The following is a 22,257-nucleotide window of genomic DNA, read 5'->3' on the forward strand; positions in this document are numbered from 1 at the left end:
AGATGCAAGCTAGAATTAAGGAGGAAGTATTTTACAGAAAGAGTGGTTAAACACTGGAATCATCTACCAAGGGAGGTGGTGGAGTCACCATCCCTCGAAGAGTTTAAAAAAAGACTGGATGTGGCACTTGGTGCCATGATCTAGTTGAGGTGTTAGAACATGGGTTGGACTCAATGACCTTACAGGTCTCTTCCAGCCTAGAATTCCTGTGATCCTGTGATTCTGTGATCTATTCAGCCTTCTTGGCAGCATGCTGCCTGGGGTAACAACTGTGAAAAAAGAGGTGCCATCAACATTGTTCTGGCTAGTCAGAAGGACTCAGATGTCGGACTGTTCATTTTTGTAGACAGCAACTGTGTTCTGGCCTATAACTCCTTGCTGAGCAGTGGAGAGAAAGGTTGCAGCCTTGAAATGTGTGAAGGAAGAGTTTTCTAACATGTAGCTTGTTTTTCATGGATGTGATGCACTGGAAGCATTTTATTCCCTAGGGAAATAGTGGACAACCAGCTGCAGTGCATAATTAATATTAGAATGAATCTCAAATGAGGTCATATAATAAATATTATAAACATCTTAAAGTGCATTTGATGGTCTCCTTCAACATCTGTGGTTTTAACATCTGTAGTATTTGTGGCAGTCATCACTTTATGGAACAGGAAAAGATTAATATTTTTGCTAATAAAAAAAATTATCTAGATTTTCTCAGTTTCTATCTTTTATTTTCTCCATGCCTACATTAATTCACCTAATCTTTTAGAAATAATCTGCTATTCAGATCCTTTTTGCTAAGGGCTAGTTTGTTCCTAAGAAAATCTTATGGCGGGAGAGTGGATAAAAGACTATGATACAAGGCAGACACTGTTTTGCAGTAGGATTTCTTAGATTTTGGCATAAAAATTTCTCTGCAGTAAATGTATGTTTTTCATCAGACCTTGCTCTACCATGTGGCCTAATCTTCTTGATATTTTGCCCAACATATTATGAGCTCAAACTACTATTTCTTTCCTTTGTACAAGCCAGTAATATAAATGCTAGAGCAAATGGTATAAATCCCAGTGGAACACACATATCTGTTTCATTTGGGTTATTGGTTGCCAATGGGAATAAACAGATTTTTTTCTTTGAAGAGTTCATTAGCTTCTAAGGTGGGGAAAAAAAGGGGCAATACAAAACTCCCTTTCTAACCTTGTAAATCTATGGGGAACCAAACTCAAAGCTTCATTTACTTTTTTTGGGAGCGTCTGCTAACCTTGGCATTGACAAACTTTGTAAGCTGTACTTTAGCCCACACAGCTTTAGATGCTTACAGTTAACTTAGCAGATATCCATTACTGCTTGTGTCCAAGCTGAAAAAGGGGTTTGGTTGAGAAAACAACTGCCTGAGCTGACACAATGAACTCTTCTATTAGATCATGCCTATTGCCAGCTTTCCCCTACTGTTTGAATTCTTACCTTCTCCTCAAAGTTGGCCTGGGAGTATTATCTTTCCTGGGCAGTGTAAAGAACCCATCAATATTCCTTCAAAATCCTACACCTGTATAGAAGTGCAGTGTATGCAGGACGTGTGAATCCCCAGCTTCCAGTCTCACTCTCTGTTTCTATTGAAAATATGAATATAGGAAACTAGAAAGATATACTGGGCCAAATGCTGTGATTTGGACTTGATTTAAATTGCTATCAGCATTGAAAGGAAAACTGTTCAAGAAAGTACCAGATTGTCTACTGCTTTTGTTTTCCCAGAAGGCATTGTCATCCTACTAGTAGTCTTGTCTCCAGGATGAGTCTCTAGAGGGAATTCTAAAGAATAAGTTTCAATCATAGGTACTTCACAATAAAAGAAAAACTCTAAAGTGGAAAATAAATCTGTGGCTAAAGAGTACATTAAAAAGGGTGCTAGAATTATTTTTTATTTGGAATCAATTTTACTTATTCCATATCATCTTAAAGTAATTACTTTATAATGAAGAATACTAAGCAGAAACAATCAAGTTGTTAAAGTTAAATGAAGAAGATTTCATCCAAAATGTATGCATGAGAGCTTGGAAAAGTTGGCAAATTAATTACAATTTTCAGACCTGTAGAGAGGAATTAATGAATAAATTTGTAAAATTGGATAAATAAATGTAATTGTTCTGCTAAATCTATATATAATATTTCCAAATAGATTTTAAAATATATCAGAAGTGATTGAAAATGTATTTCAATGTCACTTCAACTGTTAAAATGTAGGCTAAGCATTAATTACGATGCTCTAGTTGTTCACAGTTCATACAAGAGAAGATGTTACATACACGTAAGAGAACAGTACCAAGATATTATTACAAGTTATGTAAGCTCTTCAATTTTTTTGGAGGATTTTTTTTTGTATATTGTTAGAATTGATCAGTGGATATAACATCAGGCTTTCTTGAGATACGAAATGCCCAAAAGTAGCATGACTATTACTGCTCCAAGAACAAAGCCACAGAAAACTCAGCATTCAGATTTCCATCCCTATCATCTCTATGACTTTTGCTTTGTGGCTGTCTTACACTTGCGTGCCTGCTTCAAAATAACTGTTATTAAAATTCAGTTACTGAAGATAATATGGTCTTTCTTTCACTTCAACAGCTTTTCATGAGTTTGTGTGAAATTCATGTCCAGCCATTTTCCTAGCACAAGCATTGGATGTTTCTTACAAAAAGTCTCACTCTCACTGTAAAAATGACTTCTAACTGGCTTTATGTTAGTAGTGGACACAAAAGGAATGCTTTCATCAATGGTAGAGAAAAAACATGAAGGAAGAACTACCAACCATGTTTGAACTACACTTTTTCTGGTGCTAATATTTTTCCCTGGAGATACAGCAATCTTGAACAGCGCACTTGTACTAGCATATCCCTAAAATCTGTATATTTAGGGATATCTTCAGATGCTTGCATCTTTCCTGGTCCTGTGTTGTGGTTTAACCTGTTGGCAGCATAGGACACCCCTTTGATCAACTGGAGCCAGTTTTCCCAACTGAGTACCCCTCAAAACTCTTGTGCACCCCAGCCTACTTGCTGGCAGGGCAGTATGAGGGGCAAAAATGACTTTACACTGAATGAGCACTGTTCAGCAATAACTAAAGAATCTGAGTGTCATCAATGCTGTTTTCATCACAAATCCAAAACATCACCAAAATAACTATATAAAGAAAATTAACCCCACTCCACCCCCTGCCAGTTGAGTCTGTCCATAGATTCTCTCAAACTTGTAGTTTTAATTAAAAAAAATATTTTTAAGACATAGTGATAAAAGTGCAAATTAATATAGGTGATGACATTTTGTGTATTGAAACTTATTTTGGGATGGTTTCTAGCTTTAAAAAAAAGATGCATCAGCATTTGTCTGTGAAATTCTGAGGCTCCAACCCTGCAGGCAGAACTCACAAGCAATTTCTCTTGAAGTCTAAAGAACTTTTATAATCCATGAGTGAATTATTTACATGCAAGCCTAATCAATGTTTACAGTATGGTAAGAAATTCTCACCTTCTTCATGCAATGAAGAATTAATTTCTTGTGTAATTTCATTCAGTTTATGTAAGCTTGACAACAAAATCCAAGAGAAGGCTGTACATTCTGTAGGTATTCTGTAGCTGCTGTGATTATTGCAGTGCGACATCATCACAGTTTATCCTCATCCATCAAGCAAGCCCCTCACAGGCACTTGCTCTCTCTCCCACAAGCTGGATCAGGGAGAGAATTGGAAGGGTAAAAGGAAGAAAGCCCATGGGTTGAGATAAAGACAGTTTAATAAGAAAAGCAAAAGCCATGTATGGAAGTAAAACAAAACAAGGAATTAATCACCCCTTCCCATGACCAGACAGGTGTTCAGCCTTCCTGAGGAGAGCAGGGCCCCATCATATGCAGGTAACTTGGAAAGACAAACAGCATCACTCCAAACAACACCCCTCTTTTTCCTTCCCCCCATTTTATAACAGAGCATGATGCCATATGGTCAGGAACATCCCTTTGGTCAGCTGGGGGTCACCTGTCCTAGTTCCTCACAGCCTTCCATGCACCCCCAATGTCCTTGCCAGCATGGCAGTGCAGAAAGCAGAAAAGGCCTTGGCTCTGTACAAGCCCTGCTCAGCATTAATAAAAACATCTCTCCATTATCAACCCTGTGTTCAGTATAAATCCAAAACAAGCTCCATACCAGACATCATGAAGAAAATTAACTCTATCCTGGCCAAAATGAGCACAGACATATTTTTTGCATAGACATGGCAGAAGTAAGGTACCTCAGTTATACTTTTACAAAAACAAAATTAAAATTAGAACTTCTTAATGTCCAGCTGGGTCACCTTCACCTGCTTATCAGGCTGCATCAGGATTTATTAAACATAAGTTGTATTACAATCTCCGCCACGTTTTCAGCAGCTGCTGCTCCTGTGGCTTCTTTATCTGCTGGGCACTTCTGGTGCCAAGCCTGAATTGCTAGGCCCAACAGCATCTATTAAATCTGGTTCAGCTCTGCACACGCTTATTTGACATTAGGGTGTTGGATTAGCTGGAAGTTGTGGTGTAATGTAACAAATTTTCAGGTACTGTTAGGACCATTAACATTTACTTTAATATTAGACACAGACACCACTTCTTAACAAGTGATACATTATAAGTCCACTAACCTCAGTAGTCAATTACAGACCTTAACTAAATTATTAACCATGAGATATCCTCAGCCCTTCTGAGGATCTTGATACCATTCTGCTGTTGATTTATGACGCAACTTACCTCCATTCATGGTATCTACCATGGCTGGAATCCCAGTGAAACGAAATGACAGATGAACTTCCCTCAGTCCAGCAGGTTACTGGATATATTTATTTTAGAACTTTTCCATTTTGTACTTAAGTTAATATCGAAATTAAATACCTAAATAATTTCATTCAGCTGGCTAAAATACTTCTACTTGAACAGATGAAATATGAATAAACTTATTGCCCTGGGAAATTGTAGCACCTATATGAACACCAAATCCCCCGAACAGCTTAAAAATATAGTATTTTCTGTAAGTAGCAATGAAGGTAATAATTATGGTTGTTATGGACCATGCTTTTTATCATGCCCTTTTCTGGATCTTGCTTTTTATACAGGACTGGAGATAACACCAGTGTAGTATAAAGAATCCATATTATATATAAACTCCAACTAGAAATCTCCAAAATACATAATGGTTAAAATTTTCCTCATTATTGTCTGCAACACTTCCTGATCCAGACTGCCTATAAAAAGCTCTGTAAAAAAATTTTGTTTTGCTGCCTCTTAAGAGACTGGTAAGCCACTGTTATCACAGTTGTAGGTGCAATACTACCTAATAATTCTTTCCAAGACTTAGCATAATAATATCCTGAAGAATCACCAGAGAAAACTCTAGTGTCAGAGACAAAGATGCTGGTAAAGACTGTCCAATGCCCTGACTGCTCAAGAAAAATTACATTAGTTTTCTTTTCCATGACATCTGTAGCATCTCAGTCACTGACTAGTTCCAAGTAATTGTCTACTCTTGGGGCTGTTTGAGTGCTTCATGATGAGGGGTTTTTGTTATCCTTGGATAAACACACTAAAACTCAGAATTGACTTTTGGCTTGCAAACTAAAAGCTGGCTTCAGAAAGGACAAATGTTTTTTTGGCTTAAGTTCTGGTCAGCAGTATCCCTTGGTGAGACTCTAGAAGCACTAGAGGAGTTTCAAACTGATAAATAAGCCAAACACACAAGTTGCTTCTGATCAATGAGATTACAGGGAGAAAGCAAGATATCACTTCATTTGTTCTCAATTCTTTGTGCACTGACAAATTTTTTACCAACTTGCTATCAAACATTCCTTCTATGACAACACATAGAACAGAATTCAGAACAAAAAAATATAGAATTTTTTTTTCTCATGTTTTATGTTTTGTGGCAGAATACTGTGCCTATGCCAATGACTGCTTGCTACCTCGCAATAAATGGGAATAGAGTGCAAACTCTAGCCATTGATTCTAATTGAACAAAAGGGACATAGTCTAACATGCAAAGATAAATCTAACTTGGATTAATTTATTTAAATTAATTATAGACTAAGAACAATCTCCTGGGCCCTGCTTTCAATACAGTTTGTGACGGCAATAAAATAGTGGTGTCTGTATGTATTACTCAGCTTTGTATTGTAATTTACTAGGTAAGACAAAAATCGTCAGCTTGTCTCTTTTGCTAAGGGCATGTCTGCAAACAAGTTTGTGGGAACAAAAATAAGAAGAATTAGCCTTGCAAAACTCATCAAAAGAGCTAATGGCTTTGTCCTATCTTCTATTCTATTAGGGAGTTGTAACTGGGGATTCTGACCCACAGCTTTCAACTGAGAGAATTACATGGATTTTTAGGAAAAGTTTCTCAGAAAGGAACGTCTGTAATGTTCAGCTTTCATTTAATTTCTCTATGTAATACAAAGGTCCTGTTTCCATTTTAATTTTGTTGTTTTGGTTTTAACTTTTATCTCCTTAATTTCATTGGGTCCCATGTGACTCAAAGACAGCTACCCTCTGAAGACAACTACCATGGTAGGTAAGAATATCTTCAGCATTCCAGTTAGAATTGACTGTTTATTCATGAGAAATGGAACCAAGGCCCTTTTTAATGAAAGGTTCTCCAAAGTTTAGGATTCCAGATAAGTCTGTTGTAGTCTTTTGTGACTATGCTTATCAGTATATATGGAATACTTAAGAAATGTATCTTTTTCACAAAAGGGTCTCCAATTTGATTGTGCTAAAATGTAATCATTGCTAGGACAATCCTGCCAGAACTAATGAAGACTGACATATTTCCTTCTCTCTGATCTCTGACATGCCTTGTATTCAGGTTACAAATGATCAATATCCTGTTTTTGTTATGCTATAATGAAACCAAAGAGCCTAGTTTTTTGACAAAATTTTCAAGTTTAATACTGGAGGACTTTCCTGTCCTTTTCGTAGGGAGTTTACAGGACTACCTGCATGCAAACCTACTGCTGCATGAGCAGGTTTCTGACTAAGTATATTTCCCAATTGTACAGACCTGGTTTTGGAGCAAATTCTGTTGTTCCAGTGTGTTTTACTCAACTTTCATTTATTTGACACTTGTACTATTAGATCTTCTTGCCTCAGCCATTACTGCAATTTTTCTCTTTGTTTTTCACTTTAATGACTGTTTGTTTTTCTTTCTGTTCCCATATTCACTTCCCATCATGTCCAGGTAGACAAATTTCCCTACCCACTCAAAGATAAAGATCCTGTTTCTTCCTCTGGAGTGAAAAGCTAGATCCTGTTTTACTTTATGCATCTGTCTGGTGCAGCTGCCTTTCACAATCACTCACTAAGACCTACCAGAAGTATTTTATTTGGGGGTGTGCCTGAGGGAAAATACTCATGTTCTCAGTGGATTTTAAATTTTTTCCTGGTCTCCTTGTCTTTGTGATCTATAATCTAACACAAGTTTCAAATACATGTCCAGAACAAAACTGGACATTGAGTTCACTCTAACTTTCATGGCACAAATTCAACTTGTTATGCTTGGAGGGAAAACTGGCAATTCAGGCAATTATCTTTCTGTGCAATTAAGACATACCTCTAGATTGTTCCTGGGACCTCAGAGCTGGAAATCTCTGTTTATACTGAGAAAAAACCAAATTTTTTTGCATGCCTCTTCTCAGACTAAGGACAAACACATTATGCTTACTTCAGATTCGGTATTCTTGACTGAATGAAAACTGAATCTTTCTAAACACATCCTCTTGCCACCTGAAGTTGAAAAACATGAGCTTTGTCACCAAACAGAAAGTACAACCACTTCATGAAGTAAAACAACTTTGGCATGGAAAATCAAGATTATAAATTGCCAAGATAAAATAATTTCAAATCCAACTTTCTCCCACGTGAATCAGTTTCGTAAAGATACCAGCAAGTGACAGAATTAAGGTATATGGTACATATTGATGTATGAAAATGGCTGATCTAAGTGTAACCCATTCTTGTCACTTGTTATTGCAAAACTAAACTTTTAATTTCAGAAAACTGTCGGGAAATATGATGCGATAATAGCTTCCAGATGATAGCAGTGAATGAAAAGAATGATACCTGCAAGTGAAGGGATACAGAAGGTTTTCCAGAATAGAAATGCAATTAATTGTTTTATCACCGAGATAACACATAAAGTCTGTTTCATAAAACCATAATGTCATAGAATCATAGTCATAAAACCACAGAATGGGATGGGTTGGAAGCGACCTTACAATCATCTATTTTCAACTCCCTGCCATGGAAAGGTGTGGATGCTGGTGGGCCAACAGGGAAAGAATTCACAACACTCCCCTGGAGGAAAAACCCCTCAATGCATAAGCACCTCCTTAGGGTAAGGAAAAAGACTTCTCCCAGCATGCCTTGCTGTGCCATGCAGATCCAATGTATCCCACTGGCCCTTCCCCCTTGCTCCACCCCTGTGCCCTCATCCCATTGGCCCTGGTGTTCTGCCCCACCCCTCAAAATACATATAAAAACGACTTTCCCTGCCTGAGAGCAGCCCTTTGTTCCTGGACCACTTTGAGGAAGAAGCTCAATAAAGCTCTCCTTGGAACCCCACAGGAGGACCCTGTCTCTCCTTCTGCGTTGCCTGGATGACAGAAGAGCTGAAATCGCCTGTGCCCCCAAGGTGCCTTTTTCAAGGCGCTTCTACAGGAAGGTCGTGGCACTCTGAACACTGCTTGCTGTGACAGAAAGAGACTAGACCAGGTTTGACTACATTTGACCCGCTGAATATGAAAAAGCAAATAAATAAATAAATGGCTCAGAAGACACTAGCAGTCTTCCTAGATGTCCAAGTACATAAAAGTTTGGAACTGCAATATGGGCACAAAACCAGTTTTGTTCAGAGACTCAGTCTCAGACCTCTTTGTTATTTTGTTTGTTTAATCAAACTTTCTCTTCCCCCTCATTCAATCAGAACCACTTTCCTAATTTTTGTACCATGAATCGTCTGAGCTTTTGGATAGTGAAAATCAGTGCTTGATCCCACAGCTCCACAGCTATTGAAGCTAATGAAAAAGTCTACCATCTGCATGAAGAAGTAGTCTTTAAAACCAGAGGACTAGTAACAGTTTTCATTCTATCTGCTATTTTATTTCTAACCATTACTAAGAATCTAATTTTCTATTTTAGTTCTATGGCTTCCAGACTCTTAAATTTGTTTTGATTTTGGGTTTGCTTTCATGTTTTTGCTGTGGTTTAATCTTTACAAATTCCATTAGACTTGACAGCTTCCATAAGTTCCATAAATTGCATTGTCCCCAAAAGAACAAATACTCTATTGTTTTTTTCTGATACATTGATTTTCCATAGTTTTTTAAGATACCCTTTGGCTATTTTGTTTCAATGCTTAACATTATGCATTCTCTCTCTGTATTTTTTAGAAACTCCCATGTGGAGCTGAGTGACTCTAATTAGCAGTTTTGATGTCATATTGTGGCATCTTCTGTATTTTTTCTTATTTTCTTATTGTATTTATTTTTTCTTTCCTCCAGACTGTTGTACTTGTCCATATTTTGGAGAGCAGGAGAGAGTTACTGTGATCTTACTCTGTTATCGTTCGATGTCATGTTCCCATTCAATTAATTCAGAAATATATCTACCATAATAACAGTGACTTGTTTCTGACTGTCCAGCACTTTTACTTTCATATACAGCTGTAAGTTTCAAACTACACAATTTATTTTTGCTATTGAATACACACCCACAATGTATCCCTGTGTTGTGGAGACTGTAGCTCTACCCATGAACCAAAGAGATTAAAGGATAGCAATACCTAATTCTGTTTTAAATGCTTACTTTAATCCCTTTGGTGAAGGATGCTGAAATGGAGAGCATAAAGGTTTTCCTGAGTAGTTTTTAAGGAGAAGTGCAAAGGAGAAATTAAACTGCTCAGTAGTCTAACTAAGCCATGGCTGAGACCAGTCCCTTTCACCATGAGGGGAAGAGACAGAAAATTAGAAGGACATAGAGGAAAATATAAATGTGTAAGAGAACAAAAGGATGGTGATGATAATAAGTTTTATAACCACCCTAGAGATCCTGAGAAGCTGACCCCTCCAGTAAACATTTCACTTCCCTCCAGACTGTGGCTCATGAAAATATGCCTGTACTCTGTTGGCACATTTCTTTCCTATTCTTGATTGCATAATCCTTAGGCTGGGAAAACCAGAAAACCAGAATAATAGATGCCAATGAAATTCAGTTTGAGTTCCTTTCACAGGAGTGTCATTAACTATTGCTAAAACAGAATAATAGATGCCCTTGAAATTAATTTTGAGTTCCTTTCACATGAATGTCATTAACTATTGCTAAAAAAGGTAATGCTAGTAGTAATTGTGATATTTTTGCAGGTGGATATTTGGTGAGGTCATTATACTTGCCAGCAGTTAGACTAGATAAGGTGAGATCACTAGAGAAATAGGTGAATAATTTTTTTGGTACTATATTTTGTGCTCTCTCTGTGGAACTATTATGCTCTTTTTATTAAAGTTTTAGTCTATGGTCTCATCTTTCTCGAAATTCATTCTGTTTATTTGTTGCCTATTAAACAAAGAGACATTTACTAAAGATATAGTACCTACCATTTCTGTGAGCAATTGAAATTGAAGGTCCTTTGGAGCAATCAGGACTTCAAGATCTCACAGGTCAATAGAAAGCTCATGTGGATAGCCATCACTCATTCTGTAGTCACTTATGACTACAGAATCTGCTGAGGAGATTCACCATAATGCTTCCTAATGCTGAACCTGAAAACCAGGAAATCATACAGAGGCAGAGAACACTCTCAAATGCAAATTATGGAAGTTTATGTACAATTAATTCCAGCTAACACCTAGAATCACTCAGAGACACTACAAAGCCCTAGTTATGGTTCTTAATTTGACTGCAGTAGCAAAATAGGGAAAATCAAAGAGCTCTCTGTGTGCTACGTTTTTTCTCCTCACTGCCTTGTTTCCACTGGTCTTTTGAATATATTAAAATCTACCATATTTCTGTGTATCTTTTCTTTTGTATAGTGTTTATTCTAGAAGAAGAAATGGTATATTGTCCTGGAATACAATGTACCAATACTGACTTACAACACTTAGTCATTTTGGAACACATTTCCTATGAAATAATACAAGATAAGTACATTACATAGCTATTTCTTATGCTTACAAAGGATTTAAAGTCATGAGAGTTTTCTTGTCTGGGATCAGGACCAAAGTCTACGTCAACAAGTTTCCATAAGGGTTGCTGGATGCCTTCTTGTATATCCTAAATACTTGTGCTTTTTAAAATCCAAGGAAACAAAATATTTTAGAACAATTTTCCTTTGAATGTGCTCTTGAAGAAAAGCATGAGAAAACACTGAAAAGAAACTGAACTGTGGCTGTTCAACTCCTGTTGAACAAAATCATTCATCAAGTCCAACGGTAGTAGAAAGTAAATGAAAAAGTGACCTAAATCAACAGCAGTAAAAAGCATAGACATTAAGGCGTAAGAAATGCTTCTGTCAGATTTTTGGCATAGTATTGTCCTTAAATTATATGTCTAAAATACTGTAGGTACATTCTCAAAATAATAATAATAATAATAAAACTGTAGTAGACATTAAAGCTGTTCTTCTTGAAGAAGCAATGGAAGTTTAATTGAAACCATCTGGTAAGATGCTTAGACTCAAGAGGCCATTGTTTCAGCTGGTTATTTTTGATCTTTTTCTGTGATATTTTTAACAACAAATTCTTTGCAAACATACTCTATTTAAATAATTTCTAAATTAGAATGTCTATATTTTCCCATTTTTAAGGGGGGGGGAAAATTCAATCATGCTGTCCTTTCATTTACCCTTAACTGCTTATATGCTCTCTTATTCATTGGAATAAGCTCTTCCTGGAACAATTTGATATGTTGCAGTCAATGAAGTTTTACAGTAAAGTTTACTTGTAACTACAGTGTAGGAAGCTGAAGCCTGTCATTAATATATTGTAATAGTCAGGGGTTTTCCTCTGATTTTTAACACTCTGATTTTTAACACTTTTAACTCTTCTGCTCACTAATATGGGAGGGAGATTCAGGCAGTAGTTAGTAATGAAATAAACTAAAAGCAAAAGCACTAATAAGGAAACTTTTTTTCTCTCTGTGAGAAGACACTTATTTAGTTTTTACACTCTTTCATTTAGGGGCCACCTCTGTGCACAGCACTGCAGTGCAGCATACAGTCCTTTGAAACAAACCTTAACTGGCTCTTCTAGCTGGACAGTTTAGTGGCTAGAACATTTAACATGGTAAAATGTCAGAACATTTTCTTGCCTCACACAGGTTTTGCAGTGAGGCTGCTTCACACAAGAGAATTTAGTGCTGTCTTGAGTGCTAGCAAAGCCAGGGCCTGCTAATGCAAAGCAGACGCTGAGAGGTTGAAGCAGTACAGCTGTATGGAGGCAGCAAATTGAACAGTGGATAAGAAGTAGACTTTCCAAGGAATGAACAGAAGAAATGCACCAAGACAGTTTGACTCTAATTTATGGGCCTAAATGAGAAAAGGAGTTGAATTCTTGACCAGCTTAAAGCACATGATTAAAAATCACAACTTTATCAGAGCTCATATGCTTTGTCTGGTTCTATCCCAAAAGCAATGAATGTTTTACCTAACACGATATCAGGCTTTTCACGGTACTTCTTATGCAAAAGCATGTTCTCTATTTCTATTTAGGCTTGAAAATACAAAAGAAATTTTGTATATTTTTATAAAACATTATCTTCATTATTGAGTCTGTAACAGAACTACCATTTTAAGATACAACTGTTAAGACCAGACTTTAATTTGATTGAAAAAATAATTTTCAAAGCAAAACCTAATGTTTTATGGATCATTAGCAACCTATATGTTGTGGTCAGGACAACATGCAACATGTGATGCTATTTCAAGTTCAAGTTAAATTATCATAGTTCTGTGTAGTGTTACGGGAATTACACATGCTAGCTACCATAACAGGGTTCAACACAGGTTTCCACTGAATCAATAAGCTGAAAGTTGTTTTTATTAATAAGTTGAGTTGTTGAAGCTCAACCTCAGTGCTTTTGATGACAGACTTGAAACAAAGAAATTGCTGGGCAATTATGCTCTTAGCATCTGAGCTGCCTGTCCCATCCTCAAGAGATAGGTTGGACCCATAATAATATTAGGATCTCCTTGGTTTTCTACTGGTTTGATTTGTTGTTGTTGTTGTGTTGGTTTTTGGGGCTTTTTTTACTAAGAGGTTGTTAAGTGGTCATCTTCTTATAAGATGCCACATTGTGTTAAGTCTGCTTTGACTGCTCCTGCGGGTAGCAACATGTTTGGCATGTTGAAATCTGCTTGCTGTGGATCATATGCCACGATCTACAGGCTCTGTCTGCTCTAGCTATTACTACTGTTTAAGCTGCTAGCTCCAAGTTCCGACTAACTTTGTCTACAACAGCAGGTAGACTGCAAATTCTTTTAAAGTTCACTTGAGTAAATATGTAGCTGCAGAGCTCCCTCTAGCAGAGTTCAGTCGTTCTCAGACATTTTATCCAGCTTGTCCTCTGAAGTGGTTCTATGACTGCTTTTCTCCCTGTTTTCTTAAAACACATTGCTTCACACACATGTTTTTTTTTGAAGTTAAGTCTAGATATTCTGCAAATGTTTTTAAAGTGATGTATACAATGCAGGAACATTATTTTCATTCCAGACAAAAAGGTAAATAAAAAACACTCTTATCTTGAAAAGATACCTGAAAACGACTTTGAAATACGCAGTCACTTGTACCCTTCTGTGAACACATCAAGTATGCTTTAAAGAGACAACTATGTTACCACCAAAAAAGACAGATCATTCTTTTTCAGTGTATATAAAATTGGAAATGCTTCTTAATAATTTTGCAATCGATAAATTGAGAAGGTGTCTCAATTTAAGATAACTGAATTCAGTATTTCTGTGAAAGTTTAGATTTCAAAATATATTTAATGGAATTTTCTCTTTCTACTGAATTGAAAATGCATTTATTTCACTGGGAAACTTGACTGTAACACTCCTTAACTGATGGCATTTCCTTTCTTAAAGGGAGTTTTCTACTTATCTTCATTATACATATTCCCTTCATGATTTGTACTGATTAAAATATACTTTATATGATGCAGCATATTTTCTTACAATCACCATTTGCTTGCTGTTTTACTTATTTTCTTAACCAAATAAATTACGTAAATACCTAATGAAATATTTTCTTGAAGACATAGAAAAAGATCAAGAAAAAATTAACAGGATAATAAAAGTTATCAAGATGACTTTCAACCAATGTGACCCTGAAGCTTTGAGGAACAGAAACTAAGCAATCTCTTTAATATATGACTGTCTCCACTGAGCTATTAAAACTCACAACTTATATCTGAATCCTCAGTAAAACAAAAGGAGATAATTTTTTTCAATGTCAAGCTCCAAGACATCTAGAACTTTATTATCTACTGCAGATCTATGATGGGCATATGTATTTGTCTAGAAACAATTATTATTCTTAAATTAGAGCAATTTTTATTCTTAAATTAGCAATTATTATTCTTAAATTAGACAAACTACTGATGGATATTAGGAATATAGACAATGCAACCTACTGATTGATGTTAGGAATTTTGAATTAATAATTTAGAAGTTGGAAGTGAGAATAATTTCTCTAAAGAGAAACTTTACTTTAGAAAAGGACATGCAGAAGTTTGACATATTGTCCAAAATGCCTTAAAATAGTATGCCATTTGCAAAGCTCTGCAGTTTACTAAAGCAGGAGCAAAACTTCAGCAGTCCTCAAGCTGAAGGCTGGTTTGCTAGAGAGTCACCACAGAAATCTTGCAGTACTCAACTTTTAAAAGGAAAAGGATGTGTCTCACTTTTTTCTTTTTTTCCCTTCATTTTCCCCTCTTTCCTTATATTTTTAATTGTCTCCTCATTCATTTATCACTTTTGCTTGTATTTGTGAATCACACTTCTTATCAGAATAGCCACTTGATTTTGTGTAGTGGAAAGTATTTTAAAAAAGAAGAGTAAGCTGGGAAAAATTATGATATATTAAGATGGGCAAGATGACACTCCACTGCCAGCCACATCTGAACTGCAAATTTGTGCTTTGCTTGTTCAACAAATGCAGCTGACCCTCTGTGGACCAAGTACTTAAAAGTTTAGTGCAATATGCTCTGCAGTGCCTAAAAGTAGGGGAAGATTTTGCCCTCTAAGTAACTCCCTTTTCTGAATGAAGCAGTAGTCATTCTCATTAGCTCTTTCATTGGCCAAAATGGAGAAGAGGAGGAGCAACTTGTTGATTGAGGGCATTTCCACTACTGATAGCGGACAGCCATTCCATAGGTCAGGAGGGACAGCTACAGGCAGAGCTTGTTATTTGGCCAGTTTCCACATAATTGCTTCCAATCAAACTATATCCTTATTTGCTTTTGCTGTGCCTTCATCTCTTGTTCTCTAGATGTCACATTAAAACAGAATATAGATTATATGGTCCTCCTAGCTTGTGAAACTACATATGTTCCTTAAGGCACCTTCATGATCTCAAGTCACAAAGGAATCAAAGTGGATCTACCTTTTTATAAATAGCAAGTGGAAAATAGCCAATAACAATGATGCTTTTATATAGATGGTGCAATACAAGCTATAGCTATTGGGGGTAAATGCAGTATAAACAACTATACTTATCTTCCTTCTCAGAACTAAGCTAAATCTGAATGCTCACTTTTCCTCTGAGCAACCAATGTTTAAAGTTAAATTTAGGATTTTGATTTCAGTGGGAAGAGTTCTACCTGTGTTAGTTTTGGTCTTCACATCCCCCAGCCTGAATTAGTAAGAGGCTTTCTGTGCTAGAACACCTGGTTACAAAGCAGGTAGCTATTTAACCAGGCAAGAGAGCCCACTCTTTGAATTTGGCACCTTGCAGTTTTTATTTTAAAGTCTCCATCTCTCTGCTGACATCCAGGTTTCCTCACTGCTTTGCAAAAATTATTTCTTTGGCTCCTTTTTGCTTTTGAAATAGTTTTCTAGAAGAGATGTCTTTATTTCCAAAGATCAAAGGAAGACTTTCTTCTAATACGTGCAGACTGATGAATGAGGGGATAAGCAAAGTACAAAGAAACCCTGCTACATTTAGAATGAAACAGGAGGTGCTGCTTTGGCACCAATGTGCAAATACCAAACACAGGTTTCCTGAAGCAAAAAACAACCCATCAACATTCTCTGATCTGTATTCTGCAAGCATTTACCTTTTCCGGGTAATGGTTATGTGTTAAAGTATATTCTTTTTTTTCTTTTGGCAGCAAAAGCCAGAGAGGCTTTGTTTAGAATATGCCGTTTTCCCTTTCAAGCCCATCTTCTTACTGTATTTATGAAAAATTTGTATAAAAGGATTGTGCAAAAAATTACACCAGCTTAATTTTCTCTGAAAAACTGTCACACTGACACTGATCTTGTTAAATCAGCCATCCCTAAAAATAAGCTTCTAGACCCTGCTCCTCTCCTTTCCTTCACATCAAAATTAAGGTAAGAAATGGGAGGGGAAATGTGCTTATGATTTTACTTGTTTATGAAATTGCTGAATTTATAGTATCCTGGGTTGATATTGTCTTACCTAGCATAAATATTAAAATAACTGGTTCTGCTATCTAGGACACTGGCTTGGAAGTGAGAGATCATAGAATCATGAATGTAACTTTAAACTCAACTTGTGTAGCTCTCAACAGTACACTAGCTTGTGTCTATGTGCTTTTTACACCAAAAATTAACATGAAAACATGCTTTTGTATCTTCTGGTCATATAAGGCTATGACAGTAGGACCTTTAAAAGTAGGGTTATGTACAACATAAGTGGATTAGCAATAAACAATTACTTTGATGTTCTATTTGAAATATTTCTAGGCATAGGAAATTTTACTTATTTCTTATTATCAGAACGACTGCTAATCTTTTTTGGCAAGACAACCATTCCTTCTGGATTTTTTCAGTGATATAGTATCAATCTCAGGTGTCCTGCAGTAATATTTAGTTTGAATATACAGAAACCTGTTTCCTTCATATTGGACATGAGTTAGGTTTACATGGCTATTTAGACATGGAGGTAAAATCCTTGGTCAAAATTTTACACTGGAAAAAATATCAGGAGCAATCATGGTTCAGATTTACACCATCTGGTTCAGAAAAAGCATTTATAAGTAATCCCAAAGTTTTCTGACAAAGATTTCTGGCATTTTATTGGATAACTGAATTTTTTAGATAGGAATGATAGATAGCACATTGAATATTCAGGGAGCTCTGGAAACAGAAACTGATGTCTCTTCCACTATGGAGGTTTTTGAGCTCTCTGTTGACTGACACTTCCTGGTTTTGGCCAGGGACATGATCACCATTGTGTGGCTTGTCCATTTGTTTATTTCTACAGCCTGACCTTGCTTAAAACCACCAATTTTTGCACTATGATTATTATCTGTCTCACCTAATGGGGAAGAGAGTGAAGCAGAGATTAAGAATTATTAAGCAAAACTTAGAACATCTCATAGGATGCCAGTATTTTTTTTCCACCTCTGTTCAAGCAAAAGACTCCTAGAGAGTAGCTTGGAAACCCTTTAGCTATGCGTTCTTGGCTTTTTGCCTGTTTAACAGAGGTCTTGCACAACTTGTGTTTTATATGCTGTCGCCTTCATTTCTCTATATTTTAGCTGGTCTCCTGGTGCCACTGTTTGCCATTGGCTGGCCTTCAAAGTGAGTGCCTGTGGACAGTACTCATACAGTATGTAACATACCGTATACTTTGACAACTCATGTGGTCTTAATAGGTTTCCCAGGTACAGAGGCTAAAAGAGCAAGGCAGCCTGTTCTGCAGGCTGCCACACAGCAGTTCTTATGAATAAATCCTTTAGATAGGAGAAAATAAATCATTTCTACAATGTTTGCTTTTTATCTGGTAGCTATAATGAAGTCTTTCTCTTCTGTGGCAAGGGAAAGTGCAAATAGGATATTCACACTGTCATCTAAATGAATAATGACTGGGGGACTAGTTACCTTCATTTCTAAGGTTTTATGACATCTTCAATGCTTGCAGATAGGTGAGAAGCTGAAGGCTGATATCTAGAAATCAGTGATTGTCTTTGTTTAGCTGTCATTGAATGCTTTCTTTAAACCTACACAGAAAGAAATATGTGTTTCAGAAAGCAAGGCTATTTGTATGCCTCACCTTGCAAAACAGCGAGGAAATCACCTTGTTGCATGGACTGCTTCCTTTGATTTATTTACAGCTTTTGAAGTGGAATCCCATGATCTTCTCTGTATTCCCTCTTGTTTTACTTGGTTTCATTTCCTTAATCAGTTTTCAATCACCTCTACATTTGCTTCTCCTGATCCTGGATCCATTCTCCTCCCTGTTGTCTTCTTTTTCTCAGTGTGAGTTAGCAGCATAATAACGATATGGTTACATAATAAAAATGATAATGCATCTATACTGATAAACTGCAGTTTAACTGTCTGAAACTCTAGAAATTACTCAGTTTTTTAAACATCTCTTGGAGCCTTATTTCATGTCATACCATATTTGCCTGCAGTGCCTTCTATGTTATCATTCCCAGTTCTGTATTCTTCATTCATTTTTCAAGTTTATAGGCTTCTCTGTTATACTAATTCCTTGGCTGAAAAAGTAGGGGGTTTGATCTTTCTTTTCAGAAGAGAAAATCCTGTAAAAAGATTACGATGGTAGTACCACTTAGCATCTAAATTTTTTATGGAAGCAATGGACAGTATTTTTAACTCACTTGAAATGATTGGTCCATTTTTCTGAATAAAACCTGAATAAATTCTGAAACAGACTAGTGAGGTTGGGATAACTGATTAACAGATGTAACACATTAGTAGGGTTGGGATAACTGGCTTATCAAATATTTTAAACTTACTACTTTAAACATAGCAGACCTAGCATTCTCTAATAAACTAATGTAGTTGGCAATAATTCTGCTTTTATTATAATGCTCAGTTTTGTACTCAGTCCCAGATGTTTGCAGTTCCTACCAAAAACTTTTACTTATAAGATTTGTATTTCTGCCTGTTGTCTCTACCTCCTTTAAATGTAGGGGTATGTGTGGGCAGAGAGATCACGAAGTCACCTTGTCAAATTTTCTGATTTTGCTTCTGATATGAATTAGAACTTTTAGGTGCTTTGTGGTTTTTTGGTTTGGTTTTTTTTTAAATACTAATGCTACAAATGAGATAATTTTCCTACAGGAACTGTTTTCACCATTTTTAGTGATGGATGAAAAATTTCTTTGTTCTTCTAAACTATTCCTACAGTTTGGAAGAGGAGCTAAGTTTCATAATCTTTGTTTTGGGGAAAGACTTGCCTCCACTCTGAAAATTTGTGTCCATTAAGCCTTTTTTAGGGGTATTTTCCATAATTAGTTTTTTTCAGTAGTTACCATTTCCATATGCTCATATACATTTATAAATTATGCTACAGTTCCGAACTATTTTTATTTTGTAGATGCATTCTAAAAGAGGATTACTGTATTATTTTAAAATGTAATTGTCAAGAAGAACCATACAATGTTAATCAACAATGTGAATTATTCTCCATAAATAACCTCTGTTATAGCATCTTTTCTATACTCTCTAAAGGCAAAGGTTTGATGATCTCAGAGGTCTTTTTCAACCTAAATGATACTGTGATTCTTAGAAATTAAATTTTTTTTTTCTCCAAGAGATGAGTTGCAGGTTTCAAATTTGAAGCCTTGCCCCTTTAAGATGTTCCAAAAAATGGGAACTATTTGTTGATCATTCTGAAGTAGCCTATTTGCCATAATTGATCAGGTGACATATTTGCCTGTTAGATGATTCAGTTAAGGAATCTGAAGAAGCTCCACTTTGAGAGAAAACTTTAGCTTGGAAAGCTGTGTGGAACTCAGGTTCACACAGAGTGCCTGGCTGTCTTTAAAGTGGTTTCAGCTTGAGTAGAGTACTTTACTACCTGCCATTGTACAGCCTTCTGTCAAAATGTAAACAATTGCCAAGCATCTGTTGTTTTTTTTTAAAGAAATCACTAAATTAAAAGGATATAATAAAAGAGTTGTGAAAGACTATTCTAATTAAGTGGTGACTTGGTGAAGCATTCTTAATAAATAGGGTGAATATTGTGTTGACAGCATATTTTTAGCTAATACTATGGCCAAATAGATCAATATGACTTTGAGAAGTAACTCACAAGGCAACAACTTGGGAGTAAATTTTGCTTCAATTGAATTTACTAAATTCAACTGAATCATAAGAAGTAGTGGTGTGGCATAGTGACACTGAGCTGCTATGGGCTTAATTTTGTCCTTTCAAAGTCGATGCACTTTAAAGAGGAGGTATTAAGCTCACAACAGTTTGACACATATCTTACTCAGCAGGTCGTCTGATTGTACTACTGAGTTCAGATGTTACCGTAAGATTTGCTCTGCAGTAAGAGCTGCAAAAGAAGTTTTTTGTAGCGATCTTAAATACATGCCTTTTAAATAAACCTTCATGTTGAGCTTGCAAATAAAGGTATAGAATTACAGACTAAATGTTCAGAGTTTGTGAGTTAGTCGACAGTGGAAATTCACTGTTCAGTTGAAGAGATAGGGAATACAGCATTTTCTAAAAGGGAAAAAACTTATTTTCATTCATGCTTAGGTAGAGAAAATTTGCAGCATTGGTTCGCATGTATCTTTTGCATCAGAAGATATTTTGTTCAATCTTCTTTGAAACAAGTTTATTTAGACTGAGATAACATTTGTAAAGCACCCCAGAAACAGGAAGATGTGAGTTTCTGTTTCTAATCTCAGTGGACATATGATATGTGGCCTTAATGTAGTAAGCACCATTCAAATCAGAATTGATTTCTTCCATCCATCCAGAATATTTTCTTAAGCTGTAAAAATCTGAAACAAATATGCTTAAGGATTTTTTAAAAAACAATGGTATCCTAGTTCAATAGTTACATATAAAGCATATACAAAAGTAATTAATAACTATATCCTTGTGAAGAGGATTAAAGGTTTGTGGATTTTTGGTAACAATTACTGGAGGAAATCTTGTATATAATGAAAAGCTCAGGTAATCTTAAAACCCTTTCTTATGCATAAATTTGTATGAGCTTTTACAAATGATAAATGATTAAGTAAGTAAGGAGAAAAAACAAACCAATGAAAGTCTCTGACTGATGGTGGTGTTTATATTGCTAGAAGCTGATATTTTGAATTCTATAGGATGATCTGTCAATACTTACCTTAATCCTCAGAAATAAATCACTCCTAAAAGATAGTAAATGAAATGAGGGTCCAGGGGAAACAGAGATTTGGCCCTTGCTTTTGAAAGGTAAGACAGAAACTGCAGCACAGATTTAGATAAAACCATGGAGTGAAGGGTGTGAAAGTTGAAGAATCATACTGATATCTTCAAAAGATGGCTTGAGATGTCTATATTGTATTATCAGTGATCGTGAATGATCTTGGCATACTGAAGAAATGGAAAGTCAGCCTGTGGAGGGGACTGGTAGAATCCTTGATCGGACAGTCCTTAAGGGAGTGATGGTACAATTTCGTAAATTTAACATCAGGGAGAACTAAACAAAAGGAAATTGCCAAATTTATATTGATTTCAACAAAATTGGGTTGATTAATCCCAGTCAGGAAGGACTGACAAGGACATATTCTTTACTTAATTTTCTGTGGATTTTTTTTCTCATATCAGTGAGATGGTCTGAATAATTGTTGTATTTTACAAATTAACACATGCTTTACATTTGTGATTCTGCACAAATCTCGTGAAATGCCAGAAGGCTTCGACCTTTCAGATGGGTGATTCAGTTTTAAGAATTTAGTGGAGCAGACAATTTTTCTTTGCATTTCCTTTTGTACCAAGTTTGAAGATACTTCTTCAAAGATACTTCTTCAAGATACTTCTTCTTCTTCCAATTTTACAAATGCATAGTTAATAACATGTCCTGTACCTTTGATAAAGTAAAAACTATTTTGCAGAGTTGGAATGGCTTTGTGACTAAGAAAATAGTGTTTTGTAGAGTACACATGGATATAATATTATTCTCTCTGCAAACTTACTGTGGTATGAAATAATTGTTTTGTTCCCTTAATTCTAATTCTCTTTGAGACATGCTTCCCTGCACTAGTCTCACAGTGACTACAGTT

This window comes from Ammospiza nelsoni, chromosome Z (assembly GCF_027579445.1).
Source record: "Ammospiza nelsoni isolate bAmmNel1 chromosome Z, bAmmNel1.pri, whole genome shotgun sequence".
Classification (NCBI taxonomy): Eukaryota; Metazoa; Chordata; class Aves; order Passeriformes; family Passerellidae; genus Ammospiza; species Ammospiza nelsoni.